This window comes from Camelus dromedarius, chromosome 4 (genome assembly GCF_036321535.1).
Source record: "Camelus dromedarius isolate mCamDro1 chromosome 4, mCamDro1.pat, whole genome shotgun sequence".
Lineage (NCBI taxonomy): Eukaryota > Metazoa > Chordata > Mammalia > Artiodactyla > Camelidae > Camelus > Camelus dromedarius.
In genome coordinates this window covers 43,992,607-44,012,897 of record NC_087439.1, presented here as the reverse complement: position 1 = coordinate 44,012,897, position 20,291 = coordinate 43,992,607, and the positions used below count along the sequence as shown (strand labels likewise).

General features: G+C 39.6%; 1 protein-coding gene and 1 non-coding gene across 4 annotated transcripts in view; one reads left to right on the top strand and one right to left on the bottom strand.

Annotated features, from left to right (window-relative positions):
• CERS6 (ceramide synthase 6) overlaps nucleotides 1–20,291 on the bottom strand; it is a 278,288-nt gene that overhangs the window by 220,612 nt on the left and 37,385 nt on the right. The gene's annotated exons all lie outside the window — the stretch shown is intronic.
• On the top strand, nucleotides 10,904–10,980 carry TRNAG-ACC (transfer RNA glycine (anticodon ACC)). The gene has a single exon. It is a non-coding gene; the product is annotated as a tRNA-Gly (tRNA).

The window sequence follows — 20,291 nt, the reverse complement described above, 5'->3', positions numbered from 1 at the left end:
CAAATGACGTTATTTCATTCTTTTTTATGGCTGCGTACTATTACATACACACACACACACGCCCCCCACATCTTCTTTACCCAGTCATCTGTCAACGGACATTTGTTTCCATGTCTTTGACTGTTGTAAATAGTGCTGCTATGAACGCTGGGGTGCATGTTGGATGGAGACTTTAAAGAAAACTAAACCTCAGCTCCATTTCTTTGACTATCACCATTTCTTTTTGCTAATTTTTTTACATACAGAAAAATTAGCTCAATGACTGCACTAACTGTACCAAAAATAACTATATGGTTTATTAAATATCATTGAAAATGAAATTAATGTAAATCACAAGCATTATAAGTCCACCACAGTTCATTAAACTGCATGATATTATCACATCACATTAAGAAAGTTGGACCTGTGACTTGAGGTCCTTTGGACTTCTGTGAAAAATACTACCTGCATCCACAGATTACAAACAACTGATCTCAGGAACACACCTGAGTTCAAAGTTCAATTTTAAATGCAATCTGGGGTGGCCCTTGAATGAGTGGAGCACAGAGGAGAGAAACATGAGCATGTCTGCTGAGAAAGGTAATCTATTTGGAAAAAACATCCAACACTGTACCTGGCAAACAAGAGGCTGCTGTTCAGGACACAGTAAATTACGCTTTCCTTCATCTGCTGCTGTCTAATGTCATAATGCAGCAACCACCATGATATGGTGGGCTTCGAAGGCTCTCCTGATTACCAGTGATTACTCTTCTGGGATATCTGCTATGTAACCCAAGGCTTTCGACTGTGTAGGTATCTAAAGATCATTTGGCTGCCCATCTATAGAAAACCTCAGTGCCCACCTCAAACAATTCTTCCCCAATATTTTCTTGAACCTCTCTACCTCTCTCCAAATCTTCCTATAATGGTATTATTTTTTTTTGCACCTCGTTGAAACTGTTCCTATTCCAAGTTCACTATGGTCATTTGGTCTCTTGTCTTCCCCCTGTCAGGCAGTGACCCTCGACGACAAGGGCTTCTCACTCTCTTCTCTGACAGTCTGGCCCAGGCTGCCATGGGGCACAGCAGTGGTCTCCCACCCAACAACTACCCCTCCTTCCTTGCACCAAACCTTTTATTTGGAAAGTCCATTTATGAATTACAATTGATTTCAGACAATCATGAAAATCAGATTCTTATTCTCCAAATATCTGCTTTCTCTGTTTCCCGAGCAGCTACTGGAGACGTGGAAAAGGCTGAGAAAAAATTTTTCCCGCATTAAACAGAACTATTTGTTTTTCCACTCATCCTCTTTTCTTCCTCTTCCTTTCTTACTGCACTGATTCAATTAATTAATTAATAGAGGTACTGAGGATTGAACCCAGGACCTCATGCATGCTAAGCATGCTCTCTAACACTGTCCTTCCTATTATAAAAGGTAGTGTTTGAAGCAGTGGCAGCCATAATGGGATCAAGACGGAACAAGCTTAAAGACAAAAACCAAACACTGAGAATGGCAGAGCAGTGAGGCAGAAGGAAACAGCCTGGGTCTCTACTGGCTTTGTAAAGCTGCTGCATCCAAACAAGAACCACCAGGCTACGTTATGGAAGATAAATGGCTTTTTCCTGTAGCCAGTGTCAATTAGGTATTGTTACTTAGCCGAAAGCATTACTAACACAGCCACTATTATTCCTGGCATATAATAAACACTTGACTATTTATTAAGATGTATTTTAATTTTGAGTTTAATTAATTCATTCAAGTAGTTAGAAAACACACAAAAGCTCTTGGCATCTCACTGGTACAATTTTCACCCACTTTATTCAAAATTTCATCTCCATTACAGGGGAAAACCACTTCCTAACTGCCACTGAACATTAACATTTTCGGCATACTAATAAAATTATTTTTAAAAAGTAACATAGAAATGTTTGCCACGAAGAGATTAGGTTCATAGTAACAAAGAGGAAAAAAATTAACATGTAATTCTAAATGATACCTGCTTTAAAAGATACTCTATAAATTTCAAGATAGCCAACACTTCGCCCTAAAGGAAGTGGCTGAACTACACCAGAAACCCACAAAAAGATGCTCAGGCACCCAGCTCTCAGCTACCTGTGCCCATTACACAGATCTCAAAATCTGGGATTGTAATTGCCATAGGTTTATGGCTTCTTTTCAGTACTCAAGGGCAATGAATGCTATGCAACAGTGTCAGAACATACAGTCGCATAACTTTGAATTTGGTGACAAGAATCCAAACAAGGGAGAGTCATCAAAAAAAAAAAAAAATTTCCATGGTAAACTCTCTGTATTCTCAAATCAATCCTTTCCCAGCTCAGGAACCTCAGAGATAACACACTTTGCAAAATTGGCTTTTGTTAAAGGAGCTGGAAAGGTTGGAATGATTTCCACATGCCTCATTTTTTAACGTTTGAAAAATCACTTCAAAGGTATTATAAACTTCTATTTCCATTCAAAGAAAATTATGCTCAGTGAGGCCCCTGAGGGCCTGAAGGTTTCTGAAGGCTATTCCATTTTTAATTTAGATCTTCCCATTGTTCCTGTCAGAGATGAGTGATCTCTTGGCTTCCAGACCTTGGAAACCTTCAGCGGGGAGCTCCCAAGCTGCAGGCCGAACTCCTTTCAACTTCTGGCCTTACTAATGTCATTTATTAGCTGAACATGACAGCATCTCATCTTTCACCTCTAACTCAGTGCGGAGAACCCAAGACATGTTGTCTGGAAGTGCCTCATTTCCCATGCACCCAAGAAGTCCCATTAGTAATTTGTTGGAACTGTCCCTGAAGCTCTGTTACTATCATCACCTCCTTCCCCTTTCCTCCTCCCCCTCTCCCTCCCCCACCTAGTGCTTGCCAGTTCTCCAAAGCCACTACTACATTCATCTTCAAGGATGCTTGTGACACATCTGTCAGGCTTAGGGGTAGGCATTATCTCTCCCTGTTAGAGAAGAGAAAAATATGGCTCAATTTTGAACCGAATCAATGGGGAAAAAATAACGGCTTCAGTTTCCCCACTGCCCCTCGCTGACTGTGAGTGCTGATAAATGACCACTCTACCAGGTTGGATGGGCAGCTAGGCTGACCCCTGATCCCAGCTTTGGAAACGATCTGGATCTCCTCTGCTGCTTTCCAATGTTAGATCGTTCAACCTTGCCATTCTTAAATTCTGTCCACTGGGTTACATTTATTTCCCTGAAGAGTTAAGCTTGAACCAATTGTCAAATTTGACTTAGTAATCAATAGAAAACAGAAATCTATCTGTCCATAGGGAATAGAAAATAGTATTTTAATGCTTTCGTAAACATGGTGAAACAAATTTTATTCATGGAGCAGGGAGAAAAAGATTTTGGAAGTCATTCCAAAATATATCTATAACATGTAATTGAAAGTGTATCATAAATGTCTGTTTCTTATTTTTAAAAGTTTAAGACAATATCCCTTTGGAAAGAAATCTTCCCCTCACCTCCCAGTATTATTTTTCTCTATATGATAGAATCTTGCCAAGACCCTGGTTTATGATGTATGGTCACTAAGACTATTTGAAAAATGCTACCGAGGCCAGCATTCTAGTGAATGTCAACCAGCACCAAAACACTATTATTTATGATGTACATAAAATTACTATTTAATCCATTAACAAATATTTATTGAACCTCTACTGCAGTGGTCCCAACACCGCTTCACACATCACAATCTCCCGGCACATTTTAAAACATGACTCAGCTGGTGTGGGACTAGGGCATCAGCTTTGTCAGATGCCCCCCAGGGGATTCTCATGTGCAGCCAGAGTGAGGAATGGACTGTGCACACTAAGGATGAGGGCGGCAGAAGGTGTATGGGGAACAGCGGCATTTGGGAGAGGAGGCTGTCTTAGAAGAAAATACCAATGGTGCATCTCAGAAGATGCTCCCTTCTGCTGACAAAAAAAGAAACTCAGAAAGACATCAGATATGCAGGGAGAGAAACTGATCCCTTTTCAACATGTCAGTGCACAGCGACAGCTGGCATTGTGGGGCTGCTAAGAGACTACTGATCAAAGGCCCTAGCGATGTGGCTGCAGGGACAATTAAGCATAGGGGGTTGGTTGACACCTAGGGAGCACAGCACACAGTTTGGAGAGCTCTGGTATGGGTCCCCAGACATGAGCCCTGGGAGATGATGGTTACAGAGTGGCAGGAGAGCACAGGGAACGGGAAGAAGGGGAGGCGAGAGGCAGGAAGGAAAAGAGACAATCCATACATAGAGGTTTCTAACAAAGTATGTACTAAGTCATTCAAGCATTCTCTATAAAATGTTCAGAAATCCAACAGTTTCAGGAATCCAACAGTTTCTCAAAAATGGGCAGAGCTGTTTTTATATTCTTGGAGGAAGTGCTTTACTGATGATCTTACTATATAATTCATTCAACCACAACTACAGAAGACACTAGGCCAGCCCTCTGCTATTGTTAAAAAGGGGAACCAAAGAAGTATTTCCTACCCTCCAGGAATTTATTATATTGCAGGCCCAAACAACCAAAGATGACACATTTAGATTATGTGGTAGAGATGGGAGCTCTGCTTTATAACACAGAGAAGGAAAAATAAAGCTAAATTTTCAGATTTGAGCTTTCAACTAGGTTCCCAATGGGGACTAAGTGAAAGATGACAATATGAACAACCATGACTAAATTATGATATGACACATTCTTTATGTCGTTTAAAGTGAATGTGTGTTTAAAGTACAAAAAGTCATTCACTTCAGAATTATTCATAAGAATCATCTCTCTGCTGTATTACTGTCTTACACTAATGTACTGCTTCAACGCAATAAGGACGAGAATCTTAATTTTTTCTTTAGTTGAAAAAAAAATATAAGGCTACATTAACTATTTTGTATGTCCCCGCCAAATAAAAAGTGGAAAGAACAGTTTCTCCCCCAAACTCTAGAGTCTTTCTTTCACCAGATAATCAAGACGGGAGTAGTCTCCTACACTCCCAGGATCTCTGTGGTTTATTAGTATCGGTTTTTGAAATCAATCCCAGTCCCAAGGAGAATTTTCACGTAATCTTCAATGGAAAAAAAAAGGCACTTATGTTTCTTCCTTTCCATGGAAGCTGAGGCTATTTTTGCCCCACTAAAAAAGACAAGAGGTATCAAAGGCCCTGACATCCTCATTAAAATCATAGCTAGAGCTTTACCTCCACAACCTCCACTTCCATTCATTGTATCTATCAGTACGCACCTAACTGCAGCCAGCAGCCTCCTGAGTTTGACGTTTTCCAAGAGAAGAAAGTGATTAAATAAGAGACCCACTTCTGGTTCATGTGGGCTAATATGAGAAACTTCCAAAGTAGTTATTCCTTCCTTTTCTCCAAATTGTAAGATTTCCAGAGTCTGACTAACAGCCACCAAACATTAAGTTTCATTACATAACAGTAATGAGGGGCAAAAAAAAAGCCCAAGTTTGCGCTTTTTTCTTTTCCTCATCTTTCAGGACAAAGTATTATATCTTAATAGACCTGAGACCAAGAGCACAAAGCTAAAAGCAGCCGGAATTCATCTGAATATAAAACGGGAATTCCACAAGAATTGCTCAGAAACGTAATGGGCTGCCACAGTGGAAAAGCAGGATGTTTAAGAACAAGTATGAGCTTCATACGTCAGCAGACTTGTCTCTCAGTTTTAAGATCCTTCCAGTCTAAGGTCACATATCAAGTAACCACTTAAATCTCACTTTCTCTGGGCCAGCATTCTTCTAAGCTCCTTACATGTGTAATCCTCATGTAATCCTCAAAACAACTCTAAAAGATAAGTACTGTTACATTCCTTTCACCAAAGAGGAAATTGAGGTACAGAGCAATTAAACAACTCGCCCAAGGTCAAATAGCAAACAAATATGGACCTGAGATTTATTCAGATGATCCTGCTCCGGAATCTGCACCTTAATTGCTACACTACTGCTATATCATAAGGCTATTAAAAGATTAAAGAAAATAACGTACACAGTGCATGAACTGACACATCATCATTTCGAAAAAAAATGGCAGCTGTTATTGCAGCTAATTATTGCTGACATAAAAATAATACTGTTTATTATATATGCTATTATATAGTATATATAATTATAGTATTTTTCTCAAGCTGCCTGATGTTGGACACATTCAAGCAGAAGCTGGATGCCTGTACTGAGTGATCTTGAGTATTCTTTTCCATCCTATGGCTTTATTCCATGGTGAGTCAGTCTAGTTCTTTGAACTGTATGGTATCTTAGATCTTTATTCTTCCCCTGGGCCAGGTCCCACAATCTCATTACCACCTGGCAAAACTCTAGCCAAAAGCAAATGTAGGATGGTTTTGAGTATTCTGGAAACCACATCTGCAAGGAGACTAAACTACTGAAAATGGAAGACTTGGGCCACTGTTTAAATTTCCAAGACACAGCTTAAATATAATACAAACATCTGCTGTATTCTGAAATTCCAGCTCCATTTGGAGACTGCTCAACAAAAAGGGTTTGAGTTCCTTATTTCTTTTCTGTTATTTTATAACACAAGAGATGGACATCTCTATGAGCTTGTGTTTCTCCAAAAAATTACCAGGGATAGGATCTCTGAAAGCTAGAGAGTAATGTCAGCCACAGTGCAATTTCTCCAACAAAACTGCCTCATTACAGATTCTCTTCTTGGCACAACTTGCACTTTTAAAAATAGTAGCCCAATTTCACAAGCAAGTTGGAATCTACTGATCCTGACTTCTAAAATACTGCATTCCTTCTGCTGTTAGTAATGCTCAAAGCATGTCTCTTAAAATTAGTTGTCAAACTGTCCTTTAAACAGGGCAAATTACTTTCCTCCTGAGACAAAATCAGGAGAATCTGAAACCCTGGAGAATAAGAGAATCATTATTTTACTGACATGTTTAACAATGAACTTAGCGTGGTCTCCACTTTCCTCATCAATGCCCCTTCCCTTGGTGATTAGAATTCTCATGCTTTCAAAGATGTTGGAACAGGACCATATCTAAATTTAAAACAACTTTTCCATATTACACAGTTTTTCCCCACAGTGACCAATCACATGATTCACTTATCAAAAATTACATTTAAGGAGAAAATTAAAAGTTACTTTATTAATTTATATCCTAGGTGTGGACAGACATTATTAACTTAACCAATACAATTATTTTTTTTGTGTTAAAAATATAAATGTTCAAAAATATGTAATTGTCATTTCTCAGTTACTAAATTGTGAAATTATGCTCTCTTGCAATGCTTAGATACAGACAACTGAATTATTCAGTAAAATAATTAAATGAATTCATGTTCAAGGCAATAATCATTTTAAAGGTTATTCAAGAAAAAATCTAAAATACTTAATTTTCATTCTATTCTTATTATCCAGCTTCCAGTGTCAGGAATCAATTATAAATAAGTTTAAATTATTTTTCCATCACACACACACCTGTGGGCAGACATGCATATATTACTGGAGTCCACTTACGGCTGGGGAGGGAGTTGGAACTGGAACTCTGTTGCTGACGGTGCTACAAAGTCAGTCTTGATATTTTGGCCAATCCATCTGCCTCACTGTGACTCAACTTCTTCAACTATGCAACTAAGGGACTAATGCTCTCCCAGGTCCCTTCTAGTCTGATAACCATTCTAGAAGAGTCTCATTCTTCCCTTCTCCATTCTTCTCATTATTTAAGAAGTAAATCTCTACTAGAAAAGTACTCATTTTCACTTTCCACTAGCTATTATCTCTTTTTCACTGAAGAGTTATTTCCTAAACCAAGTATGACTAACCCAAGAGCCAGATTCTTCTATGCTATAACACACCTGTTTTAGTGGCTTTGAAGAGCTCATTCGGCAAGCAATTGACTCTTACCCAATAAATAAAGAGAAAAAGGTAACCAGAGGCAGGCAATAGGAAACAAAGGAAGATAAGAGACAGAAGGAAGGAGGAGTAATGGGGAAAGTATGTTGCTAAGAAAGATGACTTGCGAGTAAGTTACCATCGTATCTCACACAAGCCCACAACACCATTAAAAGGTATGTATAACTATCTCCATTTTATAGATTGGAAAACCACAGCTCCAGGAGCTTAAAAACCTTGGAGATGGTCACACAGCATGTAGCTAGCGCAGGGTGCCTAAGTCAGAGCGCATCCTGTCCAAGGTCAGGGGAGAAAGTACTATCTACGGAGTAGAGTTACATACTGTACTTATAGCAAGTCATTCATGACATTAGATTCTTCACATCCATCATTTTTACAACAGTCATGTGGTACGAAATGAAGTACTATTAACCTCATTTTCCAAATTAGAAAAGGTGGGCCCAGAGAGGTTCATTTGTTCAAGGTGATGACAACCGTTAGGTGACAGAGCCAAGATTTAAACTCAAAGCATCCAAACTCCAAAGCCAGTTTTTCATATTGTATCTCCTACAGAAAAGATCACAAAATTACAGCGTAGAAAGCTTCTGCCTATACAGGATGGGCATGAAAGTGTTGCCTTTGAGCCCAGACTGCAATTGTTTCTTCCTTCTGTTCCTCTGGAGAGGGCTGGGGGCAGCAGCTACATCTCTATAGGGCAAAAACCATACAGAGTGATGTCCGCACAGAACACTATCAGGATTCTGCTTTTATCAAAGTCTTTGAGGGCAACAGACCCTTGAAGGAAGAATGGTCTGACCAGCTCCTGAAGGAGCCCACATTCCAAGAAAATGCTTCAGCCTGACACCTTTCCAAGTAACAGACATTCTTAATTACTGAGCCAGGAAAAAGTAACTACAGAAACATGGGGAAAATACACTGTCTCACTAGGAAGGCTAGAAACAAAATCCTACCTGTTCTAGTGTAGGAAGTTTCAGGAGGAATGGCTAAATTATGGTTTAGTAACAATACTCCAAGGGATGAGACTATGAAGCCCTGAGAGCTTTTTGTCAATGCAGCAGTAGGAAGCAGGCTGTCCAGAGGGCTATAAAACTTTGCATGCTCCACAATGAATATCTCCCCCCTTAGAAATATGGTTTTCACCTTTTGCTAAGAATTTTTTTTTCTTTTTTCTATCAATGTAAAAGCATGCTCTGAAGTCCCTGGTCTTTTAATTATGAAAACAGAAAAGCATATTAATTTTAAGTGACTCTAAAACCCCAAAATAATAGTAACCTATAATGGAAAAGAATATGAATATATATATATATATAAAACACCAAAATGTTATATATTATTATATAATAATATATTATATATATTATAACCAGAAATTAACACGAATTGTAAACCAAATACATCTCAATAAAAAAAGAAAATAAAAAAATTAATAAAAAACTTTTTTCCAGACATCAGTAAGGAAGCAACAATACAAAGTAAGAGATGCTGTTCTACGGAAGCAAAATCTATAAACTGAAAACCTACACTCAGAAATTATAGAAAGAAAATAGATAGATGTATTCAAGTTTTTACTCAACATTTCAGAAATCATCAGTTTAAGAGTTTATAATTGGGGGAAAACAACTCCAGGAATGCGTAGATACAGTGAGGTTCCACTATCTCCCAGTGGGTATCCTACAGTCATTTCTTTCCAAAAGAAGACAATTGGAAAGCCACCGTCTACAGAAGGAAATAGCAACAAATGTTGCAGACACTTTGAAAATACCATGTACTCAGCCACCTAAGAAAGGGAGGAGGTGATCTCAAACTGGTTAAGTGCAAAGAGCAGCTATGCAACTATCTCCAGTGATACACTGCTCAGCAGCAGCAGCATCACACACAACCATGGAGACAAACATCACAGGACCATGGAGACTGGCCCAGAGTCAGTAAGCCAAGTGAGGCGGGCACCTCACCAGGAACTGGCTCTTGCTGACCCAGTGTTCCAGTGCCTCGGGTTCCTGCAGCCACTTTCTGCTGGCCCTTTGCCTTTCTGGGAATCTCCCCAGTGACAGAATTTACCTTCTCTAAAAATAACCAGATCTGGGAGTTCAAACAGAAAGACCACAGCAACTGGCTCTAGCAGCCTTCTGGTTCAGTTTTGGTCCCACACAGCATGACTCACCACAGACCTTTATCGCAACCTCTTCCCAATGCCGTCCCAGTTGGATAAACAAGCTGCTTGCCATTCGTCCCTGGGATGGCCCAGCTATGGGATGCCCTCAGGTCCAGCCTTGAGCATGGTGGTCTGGCCAAGACATTGGAGCCCTCCCACAAAAGGAATCTCAGAATTTCAGAAGCCATAGGTGGGGCTGACTCACCAGACTTCAATGATTGGGGTATCTGCAATCATAGAATGCACTATTAAAGCACTGTATGTGGGAACTTCCTGATTCTTAGAGGCACCATGAGAAAACTTATGAAAACTAAATATTTTTGTGGTATGTATTCATACAGTGTGTGCTAAATTCATTTTCACTGATGTATAGTATTCTGTTGTATAAATAACCCTCAAAATAGAAAGCATTCTATTAATGGTTGAAAAAAATTTAAAGGCACTAATGAGCACAAATGATGGTGTGCATGCAAGTGTCCGGCTGTGGTCAGCACATGCACAAATGCACATATGTGTCTACCACTGATAAAATACAAGTGGATTTCAAATGCTCCAGTGTAATCAAGATCATAAATTTCTGGATCATGAACCTTCCCAGCTCATGATGCCCTTTCATAGTAATACTCTCAGATCACTGCAATGTTTCCTTCTTTTGTATAATGACAGGATGGTCTAGTGTGTTTTCTGCTCTTCCTCATATTCAGAGTGCCAAGAGCAGGCACATGGTAGGCACATAGTAATGATGTGTTTAATGGAAGAAATGGAGGGGAGAGGGAGGGAAAAAGACTGATCAATATAAGCTCGAGTCTTCAGAAATAGCTCATAAAAAAAGAAAGGCCTTAAATTGGACCTTAAAAAAGCAGTATAGGAGGGAAGTGTATAGCTCAGTGGTAGAGTGCCTGCTTACCATGCATGAGTTCCTGGGTTCAATCCCCAGTACCTCTTCCATTAAAAAAAAATAAATACATCTAATTACCTCCCCCCCAACCAAAAAATATTTTTTTTTAATATTAAAAAAAGCAGTATAAAAAGCATGAAAGAAAGGTGAAAAGATAGTAGTTAAGGCAGCATTTTCAAAGGCATGAAAGCTGCCTTAAGAATACTCAGCAGGGAAAGGACTTGGTTAGGAAGGAAGGGGGAAAACCTGGCAGGGAAAAGCAGTGTCTGGAGTCCTCACTGCAGCCCAGCTGTTTGGATGCCAACCTATTCTCGAGAGCCTGCCCTCCCTGACTGCTCCTTCCTTGGGTCTAGAATGCCTGGGACTGAATGCCTGCCACTTCCCAGCTGTGTGAGCTTAGGGCAAGGACACCCTCTTCCCTTCTCGGTTTCCTCTACTGTAAAGTGAAGACAACATAACGCTCACCTCATAGAGCCATGGTCAGCATTCAATGTGTTAACAGACATAAAATTCTCAGAATGCTCTTGGCACATAATGCTCTAATGTGGTGGCCTGTTAATGCTTTTTATTATTATTGTCATTATCTGTTACAACTGGTTGAAAGCTGCACTTTTCTCTGAAATTTTCCTAATTCCTTCTGCCTTGCAACATTGCCCCAGCCTATGAACCCTGCATTACTGATCACAGCACTTAGATTCCACTTTAAGGCACTTCATTCTATATTTGACTTTCATTGTTTAAGGGCAAGGGCTACACTTTACTTATATTTTGAATCCCCAGTGCTATAATTTAAGGAATCAACTGTATCACCAAGGCCACTAATTTGCAGTTTGGGTGTCATTCAGGGAAGAGGGTGATGGTAGAATTTGGGGAAGAGGAAGTTTCTAAAGAAAAGTACGCATATTTGGTCCCTTTGGGCCTAGACCCAGCAAGGGGGTGTGTGTGTGTGTCTGTGTCTGTGTGTGTCTGTCTGTTAAGAAGTGGGCTTCTAAGAAAAAGTAGTAAGTAATTTAACAGTAAACACTTCTGCAGCACAAGAGGCTTAATTTACCTTATAACCTCCATGAGATGCTCACATGAGAAGCAGATGCCATCTCACCTAAACACCTTGAGCTTTCCATAAATGCGATACGCTCCACAGGAGGTAGTGAATTTCCCATTTAGGTGGATGGATTAAAGTGGCCATAATTCTCTGATTCTCCTCCCTTCAAGAGATGGGGGTCTGTGTTCTCTCCGCTTAGATCTGGAAGACTCCGAGATTGCTTTTGTCAATGAGATACATCAGAAGTGAGGCTGTGCCAGTTTCTGGGCCCAAGACTTAATAGACTTGTAATATACTCGTCTATGAAGTACCCTGGGAGAAGCCAACTACCAGGTGAGAAACCTACGTATCATGGGACTCCCACTCTGTGAGAATGCCACAGCTAGCCATTTGGAGGCCCCACGGAGAGTTGCCCCAGCTGCCAGCAGCTGCCCCAGCTTTCCTAGCCCAGGGATAGGACGCGTAGCATGAAGAAGCCTTCTGGTATATCCAGTCTTGGTCTCCTACTGACTCCCACTGCATGAAGGCCCCCAAAACTCTGAACTACCAAGCTGAGCCCATGAAGCACGAGACCGAGAGAAAAAATGGTAAACTGTTGTTTGAAACCACTAAGTTTTTAAGTGGTTCATTACACAGTAATAGGTAACCAGAACACTCACCACTGGAAGTGTCCCGCCAAAATGTATCTAGTCACAGGCATTATGGTGAGATTTAACCACAAGATTAAGGCGTGGACTGTACCACCTGTGAGTTCCAGTACAGAGTTGTCTTACACAACTCTTGACATTCCTCGATTTTACATATTACTGCCCAAAAATAAGTGGCAGATCCAGGACTAGAAATCAGATTCGCTGACTCCCATGGAGGCTTTAAATAGGGTGTTCCACCTCTAGCTAAATCTAGCTACTGAGCCCTACCTTTCCCAAATAAGAACACCCTGAAGCATTATACATACTGATAGAGTACCACTATATACGTGCCCTTATATGCCCCTCACACCGTAAGTAAAACGTATTCTTTTAAAAGTTAAAATTAAATTTTTAATTGGAGTTTTTAAGTTTCCCCTCCCATGTTACAAAACTCATTTTGAGAATGCCCACCCAAAGCTTATGTTCAGAATCTGACTTATAAACCCAGAGCAATCATTATTTATTCACCTAAAAGTACACCTGAAAGGGAGAATATTCAGGAATATAAACACATGTATGCTGTATATTGCTGAATGACAGGCATGTGGTGCAAATAAATTTTTTTCTGACCTAAAAATAAATTAATCATGCAATGTGGTATCCTAGATTGGATCCTGGATTAGATAAAAGAACACTGGTAGAAACAATGGTGAATTCTAAACACACACTGTAATTTAGTTAATAGTATTGTAGCAACGTTAATTTATTAGTTTTGACAAATGCACAATGAATATGTAAAACGTTAACACTGGAGAAGGTCCATAAAGGGCACACTATTATTGAAATTTTTTAGTATATCTAAAGTTATCTGAAATAAATAGTTTTAAAAACTATAGTTTAAATAGTAAATTTAATATGAATGAACCTGACATACACCAACATAACCAGGTGGTCAAGGTTAGCAATGGGGCAGCATCTTGTGACTCCAATGTGGTACCCTGGGACGAATGCAGCATCATTTTTGTGGCATTCCTTCCAGAATGCATTAACTTAACCTAGTCGGGGGAAATATCAGAAAGATACTACATCCTACATTATTAAAGGCATGTACTCTTATTGTACTGTTATTTAAAACTGTAAAGAATACAAAAGACAGGGAAAGACTAAGAAAATTTTCCAGACTAAAGGAATCTAATGAGACATGAGAATTAAATGCAATACATATTCCTGGACAAGATCTTGGACCAGGCGGGAGAAGAAGCCATTGCTGAGTTTATATCATTGATGCTGTGAGCTGAATGGCATGTTGTATACTGATTATATATAGAAGAACATCCTTATTTGGAGGAAATACACTTGAAGGGCTTTGAGGGAATGAGACATCATGTCAGGAGCTTACTCCCATAAGATTAAGAAAAAGACAAATGATCACACACACACTCAGAGTACACACACAGTGGAGCAAATACAGTAAAACATTAACAGTTGAGAAATCTGGTTCTTTGTTCCATTTGGCAACTTTTCTGTAAGTATGAAATTTTTTCAAAATTAATTATTTAAAAATTAATCCACTGGGTAAAGAAGTCTGGTATATGTATAACGGAATATTACTCAGCCAGAAAAAATAAAATAAAGCCATTTGAAGCAACATGGATGGACCTGGAGATCATAATATGAATTGAAGTAAGCCAGAAAGAGAAACAAAAACACCATATGATATCCTTATATGCGGAATCTAAATAAAAAAAAAAAGATACAAATAAACTTATTTACAAAACAGAGACAGACTCACAGACATAGAAAACAAACTTATAGTTACCAGGGGGAAAAGGGTAAGGAGGGATGAATTTGGGAGTTCAGGATTTGTAGATACTAACTACTATATATAAAATAAACAACATGGTCCCACTGTATAGCACAGGGAACTATATTCAGTATCTTGTAATTGCATATAATGAAAAAAAAATGACAAGGGTGTGTGTGTGTGTGTGTGTGTAAATCACCAGAAATTAACACCACATTGTAAATCAACTATACCTCAATAAAAAAATTAATCCACTGGGGAACTATGTATTATTATAACCTAGGCCATACATTTAATTGAAGAGAAGGATGTCAATAATGAAAATGTGCCTAATTTTTCAGCCACTAAATAACAGCTAATTGCCAAAGGGAGCTACTCTTTACAGAGAGGCCTCACTACATGTTCAAAGACATATACAAAAATATTCATCCATCAACAAATAAATGGATAAAATACTATATTCAGAGAATAGAACCATTATATAGCAGTTGAATAACTTAGATCCATATAGAAGGATGCCTCAGAAAAGCAGGTTATAAAATGATAACTATATCACTTATGTAAATTTTCTGCCTGTCTTCCAGCTGGGACATGGGTCTTCTCCAATCTTTGAACTGAAACTCATAGCGGCTGTACCAAATTATATTCCCACCAAGAGTCTAGGAGGGTTCCTTTTTCTCCACATCCTCTCCAGCATTAAAATACTAATAAAGTAATACTGCATTTAGTTCATGAATACAGACCTAAATATGCAAACTAAATTCATGATGGTGACTGATGTGAGGGTGGGAGAGGGAGTGAGACTGGAGATAAAGGACCAAGTGAATTGATGTTCTGTTTCCTAGATGAAAAAAGATCACTAACCTAAAGTGGCAAAATGTTAATTTTTTACTCTTGGTGGTGGCTTCAAGATGCTTCTTATGTAATTATGCTGCTACAGAAGGGCTTGCTCATTATGAAAACCCACTGAATCATTTCCAGGCTGTATAATGTAACACAAGGTAATGGCATATGCCAAGGTCTGGAGTTAGTCCTGACTGTATGGTTAGGAAGCTAACAGAAAACTCACACTGAGTAGAATTCAGTTCATGCAGTGTTTTGAAGTGAGACTTTTAGATGAATGTACTTGTCTTAAATGCTCTAAAACTTTGCAAACTGTCGTTAATTTTTTTAAGTAACTCATGAAATTAAAATGAAGAATTCTTAATCCACCACTTTTCTCTGAAGCTCTAATAATTGGATAAGTGCTTAATTGGCATGCTTCAGTTTCCACGATAGTGAGCTAATTAAAAAAATAAAAGCTACAGCAAATACAAAGACAGCCGTTTAGATTTCAGCTTTAAAATGCTAATTTAGACACTCTATAGTTAAACAAGCATATTGGCACCTACTTAATTTTATAACCTATATAAACTACCATAATAAACTCACCAAAAAGTATAGAATCGACCTACCAACAAGCATTTATTGTGCAAGTGCTCCGTGGCCATCCTGCTTATCCTTTTTTGGAGGGAGGAGGGTTTATATATATAAATAATAATTGCCCACTACTATCCTATTACTACAGGAGACCTAGAGCGCTATAATAAATGACCCATGACTTAGTCTCTTATTACCTAACTGGAGAGATGAAAACAAAACAAAAATAATTTTGTGCTAAATGACAACAGTGACTATAAGGGACACCAGTAAGTGAGTGAGGAAAAGCTCACAGTGGAAACCTGAATGAACTGGTATAGAAGAGAGTGAGGGATTTCCACACAGAAAGAAGCACATGAGACAGCAGTTAAGTCCAAGTGCACACATGCACAAGTCTATGGGATGCTATGAGATGTATAGTTGGCCAGGTGGAATTATAGCAATTCGGACTGAATGCTAAGCATCTGGGAAGCCTTACTGATTTTTAAGATGGGTTTTGACCTGATGATAGTACCATTTAAGAAACAGGGATATGACACAGTCTTCCAAGGGCTTTTCCTATCACTAAGGGTAAAATCAAAGTCCTTACAGGGGCCTCCAAGGCCCTATATGATTTGGACATCTGTTCCCTCTCTGACCTCGTTTTCTACTTCTTTCACCTTCCTGCACTTTCAGTTTCAAAGGCCTCCTTACCAATCCTAACACGGGGCCATCACACTCCCACTTCGGGGCACTCGCATGTGGAGCTGGGTCGACCCAAGACGTTTTCCCTTAGGTGTCATCCTGGCTCTCTCCCTTACCTCCTTGGTCTTCACTCAAAAGTTACCTTCTTGAGAATGTAAAATGGTACAGCCACTTGTGGAAGATAACATGGCAGTTTCTCAAAAAACTAAATATAAAATTATCATATGATCCCACTCCCAGGAATACACCCAAAAGAACCGAAAGCAAGGTCTGGGACAGATATCTATACACACACATTCATAGTTGCATTATTCACAAGAGTCAAAAGGTAGAAACAAGCCAAGTGTCCATCAACAGATGAACAGATAAACAAAATGTGTTATACACATACACTGCAATATTATTTAGCCTTAAAAAATAATGAAATTCTGACCCATGCTATATCACAAATGAACTGTAAAGACATTATGCTAAGTGAAATAAGCCAGGTGCAAAAAGACAAATATTGTATGATTCCACTCCTATGAGGCTCCTGAAATCATCAAATTTATACAGAAGAAAGCAGAATGGTGGTTATGAGGGGCTGGAGGGGAGGTGAGAATGGAGAGTTATCATTTAATGGGAATTTTAGTTTGAAATGGCAGAGAAGTACTGGAGATGGATTGTGGTGATAGCCGCACAACAGACTACAGGTAACGCTGCTGAACTGTACACTCAAAAATGGTTTAAAAATGACAAAAATGTTATGTTAAACATTATAAAAGAAAAAATTTAAGTCACCTCCTCTATAAGCCCTTTCCAACCACCTCATTTTAAACTGCAAACTTCTTCCCAGAGTGGCACCCTCACCCCCACCCCTCTCCCCTGCCTTTTTCCCTTTCCTCTTAGCACCAACACCACCCAATATACACCTTCTCTACTTTTCTGGTCTACAGTCTGCTCCTCACTCCAGATTGTAAGCTCCTGAGGGTAGGACTACTGCCTGTTTTCTATCCCCCATGCCTACAACAGTGCCTAGCATACAATACGCAGTTAGTAATCACCTGTTGAGTGAATTATCCCTGTTCTGCCAAAAGGAGAGGTGCTGACGGAGGCTGGAAGCAAAACTAGCCAGGCAGACACTGTGGTTGGACTCCAAGAAGAAGACCGTAAGGCTGGGACTGTGGAGTGTCTATTTTGAGACACGAAAGTATAAACCTGAAAGACGCTCCAAAAAAAGATGTACAAGATTGGAAAACAGATTGGAAAAGAAAAGGAGCAGGAAAAACGTGTCCGGATGGCTCTATTTTGAGACGAATGGAATGGAAGCACCAATAAGAGAACTGGGACAGGGAGCTGGTTTTAATAAAGCAAAGAGCAACACAGAGCTGACACATCCGAGCTGCAGGTGAGGATCTGGGACCCCTGCCCAAGGATGGTTTAAACCAAAGAAGTAATGAATTCACTAAGAGAGACTTACAAAAAAGCAGACAAAAGGGTACAGGACATGGCTTTGTTGGACACACACAGGAAAAAAAGAATGAAGACAGCATTTGAATGACACAAAAAGCTACAGAATCATGGAAACCCAAAGGGGGGTTTTGAGGAGCAGAGGTGGAAGGGGACTAGAAAGGGGGGAAGGCCACTTAATTCAACACTAAGGTTACTGATAACCTTAGAAAAGGGTTTCAAATGCTGGCAAATCTTTAAGCAATATGACTGTTTTTGGAATTGTGATGTTTATAAAACTGAAACCTGTAAATAAAATTTGGATTTTGAGGTTTCCTCCACCAGGGAAGGAATGGGGACAGGTAGACATCGCTAGAAGAGCAGCCCACTGGGAAGTGCCCAGGTGCAGGCCTGGGACTGGAAGTGTGCAGGTGGCAGAGCCAGACACCATAAGCCTTCCATTTAAGATCAGGTGCAGTTTTCTATCATTATTCCTTTTTATTTGGGGGGGGGGGGTATTTATTTTTGGAGGAAGTACTGGGGATTGAACCCAGCACCTCATGCATGCTAAGCATGTGCTCTACCACTTGAACTATACCCTCCCCTCCATCATTATTCTTAAGGGTCTCCCTAACTAATCTTCCCCACATACCCAAGCATCCTTAGATTCTGATGTTTCAAAGCCACCATCACTTCTTCTCTGGATTTCACATCATCTCCAAACTGCTTTCCCCGCATTTCAGCTCCATTAGGACAGCCAGTCCCTGGAGCTCGATACTCCGCTGCTCCACACCTACTAACAACTTCCCATGTCACTCAGAGCAAAAGCCAATGGCCTCACAGGGATCCCTAGGATCACCACACACACCTCCTGCCTTCCAGGTGGCTCACCCACTGCAGCCACACTGACTGCCCCGACCTGTTCAGGGATCAGGTCATGCAGGTACTGCCCCGGGGCCATTGTACTTGATTTGCCTCCACCCTCCACTTCAGGTCTCTGCTCAAAGGTCACCTTATTAGAGTTGTTCCCTGATCACCGACATAAAAACTCACCTGCAGTACCCCTCATTCCTCCCTATGGATGTATTTATATATCTTCTTTTAATTTATTTCTTTACTTCTTTCCTTATTTATATATATTTTATGATATTTATCAGCATCTGACATATTTTATTGGTTCATGGTATACTGCCTTGGGGCACATAAAATGTCAATATTTGTTGGATTTTCAATCCAAGTTAATGACTTCTATGACTAAGCAAAACTGTTTGTAACATACAACTCAGTCACCACCTTCGTACTTAGAATTTCTGTCTATCTACCAGACTTTTCTCTAAAAAAGTATTCTAACTGCCTCTCTTCAGAGTAAGCCTTCTTAGGCTACCCCTGCACCCTGCAGACTGGGATTCATAGTGGTTTACTTACACATTAGACAATTATGAAGTATCTAGGTCTGGTTCCTCTAACTACACTTAGATTAGAAATGGCAGAGTGGATAGAAGACCTTTAGAAGCAGGTGTATTGATGGCATGAATTAACAAGTCTCAGCCTGACAGGCAGTGACGAAACTACAAATAGCAATAATAAAGTCATCACACACACACACACACTCTCTTTAAGTTTGAAGATTCTTAATACAGGAAAAGCCTAATAGTTTAAAAATCTCACTCTTGAATGCATATTAATCAATGTTGGCAATGATGGTTGCAGATGGTCAGAAAAAAAGTTAGGTTGGGTCCAAACTCCATTCAACAGCCATTTAGTGGAAAACAAAGTTTTCCTTTAAGAATTTAAATGGAAACCCCAAGCTAATCTAGGAAATTCCTACCTGTAAACATCTGTTTTCTGATCATGCTGGATACCTCTAAAATCTAGGGCTGCTACTAGAAACAAATAAGGTAAGAAATATGCTATTACTAAGTGCTATACAGGTAACAATAGCTTATATGCAGCACTTCCGTGTTTACAAAGAAAAAAATTTTTTAATTTCATGGGACTCCCCCAGAAGCCCTATGAGTAGGCAGGCAGGACACAGTGAAATAAAGTCATGTGGCCACTATCAACTCAACACACACTGTGTAGTGATGTGCTAGGCGCTGGGACAGTGTGAGGACCCAAAAGACGAGGACCTGCTCTCACGGAGTCAAGTGACTGTCTTATCATTTTTATCTTAAACGTGGAGCACAAGCTCCCTGAAAGCTACCCTTTCACTCTACTGGTCTAGGATAAGACAGTCTCTACTCTAACACAAATCTTTAGTGAATTTTAAACAAGTTTATTATTTCATGGTGCTATTCTCCAAAGAACATTACGACTTCCAAGTTCTCTGTCCACCAAGTAATTTTGAAAGTTCTA